Source organism: Ambystoma mexicanum, chromosome 5q (assembly GCF_040938575.1).
Source record: "Ambystoma mexicanum isolate Mex_15411 chromosome 5q, UKY_AmexF1_1, whole genome shotgun sequence".
In the NCBI taxonomy this organism is placed as follows: Eukaryota; Metazoa; Chordata; class Amphibia; order Caudata; family Ambystomatidae; genus Ambystoma; species Ambystoma mexicanum.
In genome coordinates, this window is record NC_090933.1 from 417,219,571 (window position 1) to 417,236,545 (window position 16,975).

Here is a 16,975-nt window from a genome sequence, read left to right on the forward strand (position 1 = left end):
GGGCACGTAACCTTCCTCGAGACACCATCCTCCGCGGAGGACGGGGAAGGCGACCAGTGACTGGGCTTCCGCGATTGCCAGGACGAGGAAGACGAGTGGCGGGAATCACTCCGGGACCGAGATCCCCGGGAATCCTTCCGACGCGGAGAGTCGCCCCTCCGGTCGTCGCTAGAAACCCCCTTGGACTTGGACATCTGGGACTTAACAGGCTTCGAGCCCCTAACCTACCTGGAGCTTCCCCTTCTGCTCCCGCAAGGCCTTTGCAGTCGGTGTTGTGCGACTCGCCCAGCCACCACAAACAAATGCGGTGGGGGGTGGGGGGGTCGGTCAGCGGCATCTTCGACTTGCAGTCCCGGCAGGTCTTAATCCAGACCACGGAGTCGGAGGGGTCGAAGAGAAAGACATCTTCTACGAAGAAAACACACGAGTCGCGCTGAGTCTCACAAAGTTAACACGTTCACGGAAAAAACGGAACTGAGGCTAGGGGCGCGGTGCGTCTTATTTATAACATCCTGTGACGTCGTCCTCGATGGAGGCCTTCGAGGGACATGGACCCGACGCCATCGACACAGGACGCCCTCTGCTGAAAAGTTGCCGAAGTGCACAGCTGTGGACATTACATGTCAAAGATGGAACAAGTTACTTACCTGTAACTGTTGTTCTCCAGCATGGGTCTGGCATGGATTCACATGCTCATGAATATTCCCCGTCGTCAGGCTGGGAATCCTCGGTAAAGAAAAAACCAGTATCAGTTTCGTTTCTGATCTGTCTTTCGTAGTAATAACCAATCACTGGTCTCTGCGTCATACTGACCACAGCCAATGACTGCCCTCTACCTAAGCACCGCCTCTGGCAGCCATCTTCAGATTTGGAAGCACGTGAAGTGGCAGTATGACCAAGTGAAGAGCCGCAGAGGGGTAGGCGGGAGGGTTCGCATGTGAATCCATGCCAGACCCATGCTGGAGAACAACAGTTACAGGTAAGTAACTTGTTCCTTCTCCAGCATGGGGTCTGGCATGGATCCACATGCTCATGAATAAAGAATACATAGCAGTACACACATGCACAACCACGGGAGGTGGCAAAGGCTCAACATTAAGCATCACATCAACTCAACATTAAGCATCTTACCTCCTCACCAGGCTCACCTCAGGCGAACAGGTTGCGCAGCACTGCTTGGCCGACCCTGGACTCCTCCCTGGAATCCCGGTCGACGCAGTAGAATTTCGTGAAGGTGTGCGTCGACCTCCACGTAGCAGCCCTGCATATGTCCAGCAGGGGCACACCAGATAGGAACGCCGTGGTAGCTGCGATCGCTCTGGTGGAATGGGCTCTCGGACGGCCAGGCAGCGGTCGGTTTGCCAACCGGTGACAGCACATGATACAGCCGGAGAGCCATCTGGAGATGGAAGCCTTCGAGAGAGCCTTCCCCTGATTGACAGGTCCAAAGTTCACAAAGAGTTGTGACGTCTTCCGAAAACCCTTCGTGCGGTCCACGTAGAACTTCAGCGCTCTAGCTACATCCAGCGAGTGCAAAGTCCTCTCAGCCGGCGACGAAGGCGACGGGAAGAACACAGGTAACACCAAGGGTTCGTTGAGATGGAAGTCCGACGGTACCTTGGGCATGAAGGAGGGGTGCGTCCTGAGCACTACCCTCGTGTCGTGGAAAGTCAAGTACGGGGCCTTGCAGGAAAGGGCCTGGATCTCTCCCACTCGTCGTGCGGAGGTGATGGCCACAAGAAAAGCTGTTTTCCACGATAGAAACTTCAACGGGGCCGAGTGCAGAGGCTCGAACGGAGGTCCCATGAGCTTGGTCAGCACCACGTTGAGCTCCCACGCCGGGGCCGGAGCCTTCACCGGCGGGAACGATCTGAACAGTCCCTTCATGAACTCTTTCACCAGACGATGAGACCACAAGGACGTCCGCCCCGTGGTTCTGGTGTATCGGGAGATCGCAGCAAGATGAATCTTGATGGACGCGTGTGCCAGACCAGCTTTGGCCAGCGTCAGCAGGTACGGCAGTACTTGGGGAGCCGTAATCCGTAGAGGGTTAATCTTCTGTGCGTGGCACCAGACAGAGAACCTCTTCCATTTGTGTCCGTAGCATTTAAGAGTCGAGGACACCCTGGCCTTTGCAAGAACCTCTCTGCATTCGGCCGGTATGTCGTATCCTCCAAACTCTAGCGCTGCAGGAGCCAGGCCTGCAAGTTCAGCGACTTCGGGTCGTGGTGGAGGATGGCGCCTCCTTCCCTGGAGAGTAGATCCGCGTCCGCCGGCAGCTTGATCGGCGGGGACGCTGACAAGTCCAGCAAGTCCGGGAACCATATCTGCCTCGGCCACGCAGGTGCGACGAGGATCATCCTGCACCGTGACCTCTTGAGCTGGTTGACGAGCCGGATTAGCAGAGGCAAGGGAGGGAACGCGTAGAGGAACAGGCCCTCCCAGGGGAACGAGAAAGCATCGCCCATGCTCCTCGTCTGGGGAAACCTGCTGGCGAACCTCCGGCACTTGGTGTTCGTCGCCGTCGCCAACAGGTCGATCTGGGGTGTGCCCCACCGTCGGAAGAGGCGATCCACCAGATCCTGCCGTAGTTCCCACTCGTGGCACGAGCGCAGCTCCCTGCTGAGTGAGTCGGCGATGGTGTTTTTTATCCCTGCCAGATGAAACGGCACCAGAAAAATCCCTTGGGCGACGGCCCAATGCCACAGGTCCTGCGCCTCCTTGGACAGCGCTGGGGACCTGGTTCCGCCCTGTTTCCTGATGTAAAACATGGTGGTGGTGTTGTCGGTGAAGATCCTCACCACCTTGCCCTTGAGGGACGGAAGGAAGGACCTGAGGGCCCAAAACACTGCACGGAGCTCCAGGACGTTGATATGCAGGGACTTCTCCGTCGGGAGCCAGAGTCCCCTTGCGTGCAGATTTTCGGTGTGCGCTCCCCACCCTTCCAGGGAGGCATCCGTGGTCACAGTCTCCTGGTGGGCTGGGGTCTGGAAGTCCATGCCCGCCGTCAGATGCGCGCGGGTGCCCCACCACCGTATCGCTCGTCGGAAGCTCTCGTCGAGCTTGATCCTTTCCTCGAAGCTGCCCGTCGTCTGGATCCAGCGCGCATCCAGGAATTCTTGCAACGGGCGCATCCGGAGCCTGCACATGGGAATGAGGTAGATGCAGGAAGACATCATCCCGAGGAGGGACTTGATGGACCTCACTTTGGCCGCGTCGGCCACCAACATCCGTTGCACCTTGCCCAAGATGGTCCCGGTCCTCTCCTCCGACGGGGAGGCCAGAAGGGACACTGTGTCGAGCCTCGCTCCCAGAAACAGTGCGACTTGCGCGGGCACCAGGTGGGATTTGGCGTAGTTCACGAAGAATCCCAGATCCGTGAGGAGTTGGACGGTCCTTGCCGTGTGGACCACGGCGAGCTCCCTCGTCTTGGCGCGGATGAGCCAGTCGTCCAGGTAGGGGTAGACGTGAATCCCCTCGCGGCGCAGCTGCGCCGCCACCGGTGCGAGGCACTTGGTGAATACCCTGGGTGCCGACCGTAGTCCGAAGGGAAGGGCTTTGAACTGGTAATGACGCCCTTGGACCACGAACCTGAGGAATTTTCGGTGCCCCTTTAGGATGGGAATGTGGAAGTAGGCATCCTCCAAATCCAACGACGATAGGAAGTCTCCTTCCTCCAGCTGACCCAGGACGTGCTGGAGGGTGACCATCCGGAACTTCTGCGCCTTGATGAACTTGTTCAGACGCCGCAGGTCTAGGATGGGGCGCCATCCTCCCGTCTTCTTCTTCACGAGGAAGTATCTCGAGTAGACTCCGGAGCCCCGAAGCCTCTTTGGGACGAGTTCGATGGCGCCCTTCCTGAGCATCGCCTTTACCTCCAGGAGAAGTTGAGGGACGTGAAGTTCTTTCCTGGCCACGGGGGGTACGCGCGGGCACCTTCTTTGAAACTCGAGCGCGTGGCCCCGGGCCAGGGCGTCCAGCACCCAACGGTCGGTGGAGATGGACTCCCACACGCTGACGAAGCCCGCCAGCCGGCCTCCCACCGGGGTGCTTCGGTGGGGGCCCGACCCCACGGCCGGTTCAATCCTGCTTGGACGCGGCCTTGCCGCCTTGACCTCCTTGGCGACGACGGCGGGGTCCGCTAGACTTGCCTCGTCCTCTGTAGGCCTCTTGCGACGACGAGCGGGCCGCTTGACGGTAGGAAGCGAAACCGCCGCCGGAACCTTTGGAGGCGCCCTTGCCTCCGCTGCTCCGAAAGGGCGTCCGTCGTTGCTGCAGAACTCCAAGGGCCCGGGCCGTCTCAGTATCCGCCTTGATGGCCTGAAGGGAATCGTCCACTGTCTTCCCAAACAGGTTGTTCCCGTCGAAGGGCATGTCCAGGACTCTGGTCTGGACGTCCTGCCGGAAGTCCGTAGCTTTGAGCCATCCACGACGTCGAAGGCAAACACCATTGCCCAGCTGGCGGAACCCAGTGTCGGCGATGTCCGTCGCCACGGTGATGGCGTGGTCCGAGGCCACCTCACCTTCCTGCAGGATCTCCAGGGCCTCCGCCCTCTTGTCGTCCGGCAGAAAATCCAGCAGGGGAGCTATCTTGTACCAGAGCTCCCTGTCGTAGCGAGCCACGATAGCCAAGGCGTTGGCCGCTTTAATCGTCGTCGCTGCCGACGAGATGACTCTACGTCCCATAGCATCCAATTTCTTTCCCTCGCCGTCCGGCGGGGAAGTCGATGTGGAGGCCGCACCCCCCCCCCGCTTTCTTCCTGGCTGCCGCGGAGACGACGGAATCCGGGGTAGGCTGCGCCCGGAGGCACAGGGGGGCCGTGTCCGGGACCCGGTACTTTTTCTCGTACCGGTCTCTTCTAGCTGGCGTCGTGGAAGGGTTCTTGAGGAGGGAAAGGCCCTCATCCCAAATGTCGTCCAACAGAGGCACTGCGAGGACCGTCTTCCTCTTGGCCTCGCGCCGCTGATAAAGGAAGCCTTCCTTTTTCTTCTCCTCAGGGCAGAGTTGGAAAAGCTCGGAAGCCCTGGAGATCATGGAGTGGAAAGATCCGATCTCGTCGGGCGGAGAAGCCCTGGCGGGAGGCGACGACGGAATATCCTCGTCGTATGCCTCGTCGTCCGTACCCGTCGATGCCGTGTCAGTCCCCGTATCATCCCCTCGGGTGGACGGGGAGGAGGGCTGGACGGGGCGCGACGGTTGAAAAGGAGGTGGTGGATGGATCCTTCTTTTCTTGGTAGGGGGAACACCAGAAGGTCCCGGTTCTGGATCCCCCGACGGGAGAGGTTCCTCCGTCGGTAACGGTAGCCTCGTCCTTATCTCGGAGCATAAGGACTGTATGGCCAACAAATTGGCCGCCGAGTTGTCTTGCGGCGCTGGCAGAGGGGAATCCGACGGGCGAGCAGGGGCCCCGTCGGTATCCTCGACGATGTCGTCGTCGTCACCTGCGTCGGGGTCCATTCCGACGGGCAGGCCTTCTTCCACGCCTAGGCCGTGGCTTAAGACCTCGATCAGCTCCTCTTCTGAGGTTGAGGCCGAATCTACGACGACGCCCTGCCCCCCCTTCTTCTTCCCCACGGAGGGTTTCACGGGGGTCCTATCGATGGGCACAAAAGAAGACTCCCTCCGAGGAGGCAGGGAGATTCTGGGCCCCGAGGTCGCCACCACTGGTGCAGCCTCCACAGGCTGAGCCAGGGCCGCCGCGACCGTTTCGATAGAGGGCTTGGTCGGATGGATCAAGGCCTTCACCACCTTAGGTGCGCTCACCGCCTTATCCTTGAGGGAGGGGGCACTGCCACGCTCCTCCTCTGCCTTAGAGCTCGACCGGGGCCTCTCCAGGAGCTTCGCCGGGTGCTCGGCCTTCCTCTTACCCGACCCAGAGCGTTGGCTCGTGGTTGATGGTGCCGGGGAGGGTGCGCCCTGCCTGGCGCCCGTAGAGCCCGACCGTTCGGCGCTCCCGGTGCCAGCGGACTCGCAGTGCTTAGCCTTATGTTGGGCCCCCGTCGCCGGGGCGCCCTCAAAGGTCTTAGAAGACCGCTCGGATTTCTTCTTCTTCTCGCCAGACGGGCTCTTACCCTCCAGCCAGTTGGCGAGACGTTGATGGCGGTCCTTCATGGTCCGTTCCGACATGTTGCCGCAAAACGCACAGTCCTTCTCCACGTGCGTCTTGTCCTCATGAAGGCAGTAAAGGCAGAAAGAGTGTTCGTCCTCCTTAAAGACGTTCTGCAGCTGGCATCCAGGGCAGACCCTGAACAGCTTTCCGGGCGTCGAGCTTCCCTTCTCCTGGGCCATCTCCGAGACCGGGCCTGAGAAGCTTCTGGAGTCCTCCGAAGTGTAGCTCGACGAAATCTTCACCCTTGAGGGGCACAGACGAATCCGACACGGGTCCCCGTTGATCGGATGTAGGATCGGTGGAGCTTGAGGCTCTTTTGACCGAAAGAATCGAAGTTTTTGTGAAAAAGCGCGAAAAAAAGCACTAACGCTCGAGAGCAATAGCACGAGGATCCCAACACATGAACGTGGGGTAAAAATCTGAAGATGGCTGCCAGAGGCGGTGCTTAGGTAGAGGGCAGTCATTGGCTGTGGTCAGTATGACGCAGAGACCAGTGATTGGTTATTACTACGAAAGACAGATCAGAAACGAAACTGATACTGGTTTTTTCTTTACCGAGGATTCCCAGCCTGACGACGGGGAATATTCATGAGCATGTGAATCCATGCCAGACCCCATGCTGGAGAAGTGGAATGCGTTGGAGGACACAATCCATTCGAAATAGCCAATCTTATCGTCAACCAAAATCTGGACATCTGCCTTACAGAAACTGGGCTTACCGATGCTACCAATTATGCTGCTTCTTTGGCTTTAACTTCAGGTTTTAGATCTGTTAGGACAGATCGCCAACATGGGAAAGGAGGAGGTACGGCCATTATCCTCAAAAGATACCTTTGACACATTTACTAAAACTACATCACCCTTGGATGAATGTCACTATGCGTTCACCATAATAAAGGTTAATTTAAACAACACAATAGGAATACTTACCTTATACAGACCTCCTATGTCCACACCCCTATTTGAAGAACAGCTGTGGTCGCTTATTGGTGATTTTATGAAACCCTCCTCTCACCTTTTAATACTTGGTGATTTTAACTATTGGGCTTATCATAATGACGACCATATGGTCCGGTTCTCTTCTTGATTCCTTGGTAGCCATTGGACTATGGATTAAAGCTCCTACCCACAAGGAAGGACACATCCTGGACTGGGTTCTTACCTTTAACCTGAATATTACTTTACCAGATATTTCAGCTTGCCCCTGGTGTGATCACTTCCTGATCTCCCTTTCACTTGTACCTCCCGGTAAGCTAGCCAAAATTAATACCACTCTGAGAATTTCTACTAAAGTTAGAAATATTTATAAATCTCTAAAACCTTCAGTAATACCATTCACTCCCTGATTGATAATTGTACTTACTAGGATGAGGTTTGTTCACTCAATCAATTTTTGGACATGATGACTCAAGCTATTGATACCTTAGCTCCAGTTGTGACAAAATGGAGTAAACCTGAAACTTTAGGAAAACCTTGGTTTACTGATACTATCCTTTAACTGAGAAAAACAAAGAGGCGAGCTGAAAGAGATTGGCGCAACTCGCTCTGCCAGTCAACTCTCTCAGCATATCGTATGGCAGCTCTCAATTATAAGAACTCTATTGTCTCTGCTAAAAAGGCACACTTTGAAGAAAGAATTAGCTCTGCCAAATCATGTCGGAAAGAACCTTTCTCCATCATTATGGAGTTTGATGGTAAAATCAGTACATATCCCGCTGTTAAAAAAAAAGTGACGCCGGGTTTCTGGAAATCCAACAAGGCTTTGCTTTAAAACTTAACCCACACTGAGCTAAGATTATAGCTCATGGTTCTGATGCGACCGTAATGGTTCCGGATAATAGTAATACTGAGAGGCCATGCTTAGTTTCGTCCTTTAAGTCTGATGAGTTCTATTTCAGTGAAATCTCTGAAAAAGACCTTATGAAGTTGGTTAGCAATCTCAAACCATCTCGTTGCCCGGGTGATGTCGGTCCAGCCAGCACTATAAAAGATGCCATTCATTGTCTGGCTCCCTTCATTAATAAGATTGTTAATCTTTCCTTCTTGTTATCAGTGGTGCCATCATCTCTAAAAATGATGGATCACCCCAATCTTACAAAAAGAAATATTTGATCTGAGTATTGTGAATAATTTTCACCCCATTACGGAAGTTCCTTTCTTGTTGAAGATTTTAGATAGTTATGCCACACTATGTTGAGGAATCGAACCTCCTGCGTCCCCTGCAGTGAGGATTTTGTGCCAAACATGGTACTGAGACTGCTATGTTGCACCTCAGTAGTAATATAACCCATATTGTGGATTCGGCACGGATAGCACTACTAATGCTGCTTGATCTCTCAGCAGCTGTTGATCTTGTTGATCACGGCCTGCTTCTTAAGAGATTAGGACAACTAGCTAATTGTTTGAAACCTGCTCTCTCTTGGCTGGCTTCCTTCTTAGGACCTAGATCAGCAAAAGTGGCTGTGGTAGAATTTAAGTCCCCACCAGAGACACTTCTTTGTGGAGTTCCGCACAGAGCAAGACTCTCGTCTACCCTTTTTAATTTATACAACCATCATTTCTACACCCTCCTGGATGATCAAGGCATTATATACACGAATGATGCCGATGACACCCAGGTGGTCCTAGAACTGACGGGTGATAATGAAAACTATTGTCGTGTTGATCAGAACTACAATATTATACAACAGTGGATGAATGCGAACTCCCTTGCCTTAAATGGGAACAAAACACAGCTCATGTTGCCGGGGACTAGCAAACGCCTAGCTATACTTGAGGATAATAAGACCAATTTATCATCTCGGACTGTCATTAAAACAAGCCTGTGGGTGAAAACTTTAGGCGTCCTCCTTGATGTTGGCATCAATATGAAAAAGCATGCTTCTTACATTAAAGGCTACTTTCGCATATACCACGGAGCTCATAAAACAGATTAAACCATAATTGTCGGATTCTAATGTTGCCATACTGGCTACAGCTCTTGTCAATTCTAAAATTGACTATGGCAACAACCCATTTGCTGGTACCTCCAAAAACAACATCAAGCCACTGCAGGTTGTTCAAAACAGCGCAGTTAGAGCAGTTTGTGGTATTGCTAGAACAGAACATATATCCCAGGCTCGCAGATCTTTGCACTGGCTACCGGTTAAACATTGAATTACCCACTAAATGTTATCTCTTGAAATACAAATGCCTGTCTAATCAAGCTCCGAGGTATTTGGTGAAAAGAATTCAGAAGGCATCTGTTACTCTGCCCTTTTGCTTTAATGTTCTGGAAAAGCTTTCTCAACCGCGCTATAAACGGAACTTGGGCGGTACTAGCTTTGATGTTTGTTCATCTGGGACTCGATCCCACTTGATATTAGAAACATTCCAGACCTGTGTCACTTCAAGAAAGACATCAAAAACCTCTCTTCAACGCTAAGGATTAAGGCATTGTAGTTCTCTGCTTTGCTTTGACTCCCTCCACCCCCCCATGTTCACTCCTTCAGTGCGCAGTGAGGCCTTTGGGCGTGTTGCGCCTTACACAAATTTCATTCATTCATAAGCCAAGAAGTAAACGGTAGAGAGTATCAGAGAGAGCCTTCTATGAATTACAAATAGACCTGAAAGAGAGAACACTACGACAGGGGAACAAAATACCCTGGGAAGAGGGAAAGCACCCCATAAATTCAAAAGTGAAGCGTGGCGAATATCACAGAGAGACTTCTATAAATACAAAGAGAAATCAAGTCAACCACTTAAGGGGAAAACATACTCAAAGTGAACCATACAAGGAAAGGGGGAACCCTAAACTGCAAGGCAGCATATCCCAGATAAATGTATACATTACCAAGCTCAAAAGGGGATAGCAACCTGAACAGTGAGAAGAAAAAAAATACTACAAGGCTGTATTGTAAAAATATCCCTAAAGAAGAAGGAAGATACAAAGACATTGTGAAAGAGTGGCCAGAACGGATACAGAAAGTGACAAGATACCATTTTAAAAAATGGCCTACATTCAAAAGTCCTGAAGAAAACGCAACACATTGCCATAACAATAAGGAGAAGGGAGGCATCCTCATGATCTTATTTAAGTTGGTCAGAATAGTGGGAGGGTCAGCTAGAACTGGGATGGTGACTGATTCATTTGAGACTCAGACGACTGACGAGCACCTTGGTTATTTATACAGGAAGGGAACACCAGTATAGTAATAGGGAAAGATAGAACTCATTATTTAATAAATAACTACTGAAAATGTTATCACAGCGTCCGCGTCCTTCTGACCTGCCACAATACTTAATTAAATCCTTAAACTAGGGTTTAGAATTTCTGGGAGCCATTTAGCTCCTTTTCGTAGTCTAGGAATGCCTGTTTGGCTTGGCACAAACAGCTACTGGGAGCTACATTTAGCTCCACAGGCCAACTGGTGCTATACAGACAGCCATATGGCATGAACTCTGAATTTAGGAATGTGTATAAAAGAGCATAAGAAGACATTGAGGAGACATTTAAATCATAGTGGTAATATATAGTTGAGAAAAAGTTATTGTCTGCATCTCATGGGAGAGCTACATTTGCAGCTCACTATATAATAGCGCCCGGTTCCCATATGTTGCTCCTGCTTAGGGGGATCCCAGCTAGAGGAGCTGCTTTTAGTTATTTTGGTTCTGATCTTATCTATTAGAGGGTGTTCGTTCAGAACATTAATTTGAGGCATGATAAAGAAATGTATTATTAGGTGGAAACCATTTTTTATGCTTGTATATAATCTATTTTTCTGCATACATTTAGGCCTTCCCATTTCACACAGGGAATGAAGTAAAGCATGATCTGACAGCTTACACCATTAGATGTCCAATGTGGTTTTGGTATAATGCAGTTGGCCCCAATTGTTCAGCAAAGTCCACCTCAGTGCATTCCTAGACCTTTACAGTTTGGTGAAGTCAAAGTTTGCTGACAGATTGTTTAGCAAGCCGGGTTAGGGGAGCGACGGTAGTAAGGCAGTGTGTACAAAGGGGAGAAGTGGAGGAGAAAGAAGAGGCATTATGACTCCACACTGATTAATAGCAATGCAGTTTCAGAGGTTCAAGTAGTTCTGCCACACTGCTTCATGTAGGGGCTTCTTCCCTCAAAGCTTCTATGTAATCTGTTCCACTAGGGAGCAAAGATTGAGGATGTATTTAGTTTTCATCCTACGTTTCCTAACCCCTTCCTGAGTGGTTCCTGGTGTTAGTGGCCAAGGACTCCCATAGTCATGACGAATAGTAAAAGGGTCAAAGAGAATCCCCGACTCATACTTCTGTGAAGTTGCACTTTGAGAGGCACCCATTTACCCTGATTCTAGCCATTCGGGGTCTGTAATTGGACATTATCCCCTCAAATGTAATTGGGGCCAATGCAAAGAAAGGTCTGGGAGCCCCGTTACCTAGAACAAACACGTACAAATAACCTGTTCTATGGGAAGGTACCCACTCAGGAGAGTCTACAACTATGTTTTGGTTCACTGTACCTTTCACAGAGGAGAACTATGCATTTGCATATCAGTCTTTGTCCCACCCACAAGGGCAGTCCAGCACCGAAATGCTAGGCAATTCTCCTCTGAACAAGAGTACAAACAGCAACCCCAGACACGTATTTCGGCCTAGTCGGGCCTCATCAGTAAGGTGAAGTTGTGCCTCTCTAAGCACAGTAAGCAAGGGGTCCACGTCTAGATTACCCTGGGTAATTTAGGATGAAACCCAAAGTTCCTAGAAATGCACAGAAAGGTCTGGGAGCTCCTCTCCCGAGAACAAACACGTTCAAAGAACATGTTCTATGGGAGGGTCTACAACCACGTTTCAGCTCAGTTTACCTTTCACAGAGGTGAAATACCCATTTCCATATCAGTCTTTGTCCATCCACAAGAACAGTCCAGCACCAAAATGATAGGTAATTCTCCTCTAAACAAGAGTACCAACAGCAACTCCAGACACGTGTTTTGGCCTAGTCAGGCCTCATCAGTGAGGTGAAACTGTGCCTCTCTAAGCAGAGTGGGCAAGGGGTCCACATCTGGATTACCCTGGGTACTTGTTCTAAATTACAGATTTTATCCAGAATTGGATGAATACAGAAAACATACAGGTCAATATAAAGTAGCACTATCATCGCTATTAGCTGACACCTCAGTTTTGGAAGTGTTTGGCTGCGTGCTGGCAGAGAATGTTGGAACATCGCTTAAATTTGGACAGCCGAGGTAACTGCGGGCAAATTGCCTTTGAGCCTCGACTGTTATTACAGCTATTACAGTTTTTACAGCTACCATTAATTTGAATAGTGAGTGTCCAGCTATCATTAGTGTGAATAATTAATGCTCATTATCATACCATGAAAGTGGATGGGTGACTCTGAAAATAATCTTTGTTGCATTAATGGTGTCAACATAAAGTGTGGAAGCGGCCTCATTCAGTGTTCAACTTCCTATCTGTAATTGCTCTCACTGTCAGCTCACTCTGATACAATGCCATTAATGCCCGACTCTTTAATAGTGAGGAGCGAGGTGCGATGGGTGTGAGGGGTGTATAGCCCACTGATCTGTTGCCGGCTCCCGCCCTTGAATAAGTCGGAAGAATACTGAAAGGAAAAAGGTGTTATCAAGTGGTTGGAGGTTGTCGAATGTGGTTGCCTTTGTTGGTAAACGCGGCAGTGAGGCTTGACGACGGTGTACTATACGTGTTGTGGAAGGCCTGGTAGGTCGCTTTATCCCACTTTTTCAGAGGGTTAGAGGATGACTGCGGATGTCGAAAGAGACTGGAGTTAAGGCTGTGCGGACGTCAGACGCGGGAGGGGAGGCAGGCCGACGATAAGTGAGAGAAGGATCTGTTGGAGAGGCAGACTGTTGGGGTCAATCCCTTTTGATCCCTGTGCTTTTTCGCTATATTAAACAACTTTACTCAAAAGTCTGTTAGACGCTTCATGTAAGTAGCTTAAGTTGTATCAGGCATTTTCCCCAGAAAGTGAAGGTGCCGTGGGGCGGGAGTTTACGCCTTATCCTCCACCTAAGGCCACCTCCCTTTGAATACGGACTGTGGATATAAGGAGTGGAGGAAGCACTGACGTTCCAACGTGAGGCTAAAGGCTTGGATCTACTGAGTACATTCTTTCAGTAACTGTGGTGACGCTTGAGTAATAGACTCCTGCTACTAGCAATAAGAAATTGTGGGACACACTGTATTGGTGGACGGAGTGGGGTCTATTAGACAGGAGGAGGGACTGGGTCTCTCTCTTCTTGTACAGATTATCGCAATTAGGCAAACTCAATTTCCACTTTTAATACATTATAGTGGTGGTGTATCTTTGAATTGGTTTGTATGAATGGTGCGTGTATGAGGAAAGTTAAACGTGAGCCCTATACGTATCAAAGGACCGTGCACCTAACCAGAAGAGAATCTATGGCTGTGGTGCGGCCTTTTGACGATATTTTATCAGCTCCGCTTGTATTTACACCCCAACGTGGGATGTTGAGAATGGCTATGGCTATGCCTCCCCCCCCCCCCATCCCCCTCCGCCCCTATGGACTCACTCACGCGAGACGTGAATACTGTAGAAGATATGGGGGACGACTCTATTCTATTAATTGAGTCTCGTGAAGGGGCAAAGAATAATGATGTTGAGGGTGACAACTTGGGTCCCCTTGTGATGGGGTTACAGGGGGATAGTCAACCCCAACTTAGTTTGGATAACTCCCTGCTGGCTCTGTCTCAATACCCGATGGGTAGATAGTCAGACTAGGATTTATCCTCAGCACAATTACCTCCACTGTTGACTCAGGGGGACATAATACCGGTGCATTCAGTTAATGAGAAAATACTGGAAGAACTTTATTTGCACACCACTTTGTTAAAACAACTGATCTCGATTACTGAAAGCAAAAAGCTGAAGTAGGCTCATTATGGCAATCAAGAGCAATGTCTGGTAGGACCCAATGACTGTTGTGACCCTGTAGGGGCCGGGGCTGCAGAAGCAGGAAGTGGTATTGTAGTGGATGCGTGCAGCCTGGTCCAGGGAATCATTGGTAACCTAGTAGATCCCAGGCGTAACATCAATGATGTCAGCCACATAAAAGATATTAATAAAAAACAAAAAAAAGAAACAAAAAAGTCTGGGCAGAAATCTAATTATATGTGTAAAAAGCGGAAATACAAAGAAATAGCCAGAAACAACTGGCATAACTTGTGTCAGAGGAGGGGTTCTTGGAGTTGTCAGAACAACAGGTCTCGGAGGATGGGGAAGATGCAATTATATGTAGGGCTTCGGTGGGAACAGCAGCATCAGAACCCCTGCTGGGGACCTTAAAAAACAAGGGACTCATCCATCCAGCCAGAGGTACAGCGGACCAATCCCCCCCGGGATCTCCCAGTGAAGGGAAGCCTTTTTGATTTTGTTCCTAAAAAACTCAACAAAAAAGTATTCATCCCAGGGGGGCCATCTGTGCCCATAGTGAATATCTGTGAGAAGGGGAGCCTCACAGAGCCGTATCCTCTGCCATCAAAATCATCATCAGGACTAGCCTATACATCAAAGGGGGACGACGGTGCACTGCGGGGGGTCTGCTTGGATGTACTGCACATCGATGGAAGTAATGAGGTAGGAAGTAATAGCATTCCAGCTAAAACCAACTCATCCAGACTCGCTATCCCGGATGCACAAGGTGTAGGGGAATGTGTTCAACTAAATGGTCCTGGTTAGTATCTCAACAAACCAGTTAAGGTTGGTGGTTTAGAGGTTCAAGGGACTGTGTATCCACAGGTACATCCCATTCTGGATCAAGGAGGGGGGCGAGCTGGGGTGGATGATCAGGTTTTGGAAAGGGTGATCAGGAAGGTTCTGGGGCTGATGCCGGGTGAAGTGGATAAAGGGAAACCTCTTTCGATACACCAAATACCACTGAGTGACAACACTATTCCCCCGGCAGCGGTGCTAAACTTCAATAAGGATTCTGGGGGGGCTACGGTTTTGGACATACTTCCCACCACTAGCACTGATGCTATGGTGGGTCTTCAGGTTAGGGTTGGCATCGACTCGTATAGGAAAAACTTGAGTCAAGAGGTTTCCCTCTCTGACCAACTAAGTAGAGGGCTAACTGTGGATGGTATAAACAGAAATCAGAATGTTTGCTTGGGGGTGAGATATCCTCCCCTTCCTCCAAATTCATCTAATAGGAGCGATTTTCCATGGAAAGGAAGTCTAAGTCAGAAGGGATCTGGTTCTATCCTCCCAAAGTAGGGGAGGACTGAGGATGGCACCTATAGTAAGAAAGGTTTGGAAGTGGATCTTAGACCCCCCGCCCCCCGCTATCCTGATCAACCTAGCATCATTCTCCAATATCAGTTTACAAATGGTGGTCCTGTGTCATTAAATCGTCCTAAGATTTTGGCACTGTTTGGGGAAATTCCCAGCTTGTCCCTAAATACGTCAGGGGACATAAAACTGGTGGACTTTGTCCACCCTGACAGATATGACTTTGTAAGGGTGGTGTTCTATTCGGACACAGTTATGAATTTGGTGCGGAGAGAATCAGAAATGTTTCATAAGTTTCGGTATGATCTGGAGAAAGTCATTTCTGATAGGGCTAAGCCCCCAAAACATCAAATTGTTAGTATCAACTCTGAAACTGATACCTCTGGTGTGGATTCAAGTTTGAGATGGTTGGCTCTAACCTTGCGTGATTCCATCACCCAACTCCAGGGACTGAAGCCAAATACTTAACGCCTCCAAATTGTTGTCAGTTAGAATTGTAGGGGAAACTGGGCTTTGAAAAACTGCACAGAGAACTGTAACATACTAAAAGGGTGTATTTTTTTTGTTTACAAGAAACTTGGCTCACAGAGCAATTTGTATTGGATGGTTTTTGTGTTTACTCACTCTTGGCGCACAGACACTCAGTTGGACGACCATCTGGGGGCTTGATCACTGGTGTGGAAGTGAGTAATGCCCTGACCATTATTAAGGACTTCAGGGTCCAAGATTGGTGCCTGGGGGTGATGATTCGCACGAAATGTAATTACATACATGGAATTTGTGAGATACTGTTGATAATTGTGTATTGGAGCCTAAAACTGGATATAGGATTATCATTAAAGCAGTTGGGCTGTTACATGTTGGAGTACAAGGAGTCTTCACCTAACATGTTGATAATGATTGTGGGGGACTTTAATATGGAAATTCCGGGTTTTGAGACTTTGGAGCCCCGATTAGATGGAAATCAACTGAGCAGGAAGGTGGGAAAAAACCAAACAGGCTCTTATTTGGGGGCACTTTCTTGATGCCTGGGGGCTTTCCAATTGTAGAGATCTCCTAAATGAGAACTTGGATCACTGTACATGGCACCAAGGTACATCTGCTACTGCATTGATCACATATTCTGTTCTGGCTCTCTGATGAACCTGGCAATTAACTTTGGGATGCGGACTACCCCCTGCAGTGATCACAAGATGCTGATGGCGATGGTGAACTTTCAAGGAGGATGGGGGTGTGTGGGCGATTCTTTGGGTCAGTCTACTTTACAGGTTAACTCATCTAAAACAAGAGTTGTGTGGCATAATGACAATGTGGCCAAAATGAATGCAGTATTTCTCTTAGACTTTGATAACATTGGTTATGGGGAAAAGCACTTGTTGTACACTAATGAACTCTTTGGAAAGTATGTGGGAAACATAATTTGTCACCTTAGTAGTGCGAGATCCAATAGGGGTCACCCGAAAAAAACAAAAGCACAATTCCATTGGCTGATAAACTAGAAGTGAACAGAGCAATAAGAAATAAATGGAAATATAAGATCAAGGCCCATCAAGCCGTTCTATATCAAGCCGATGGAGAAAGTATGTTGCTTGCATTGAAGGACAAT

At 49.8% G+C, this 16,975-nt stretch overlaps 1 protein-coding gene across 1 annotated transcript in view; it reads right to left on the reverse strand.

Annotated features, from left to right (window-relative positions):
* The window catches only part of NPC1 (NPC intracellular cholesterol transporter 1), an 847,233-nt gene that overhangs the window by 581,344 nt on the left and 248,914 nt on the right, over positions 1–16,975 (reverse strand). The gene's annotated exons all lie outside the window — the stretch shown is intronic.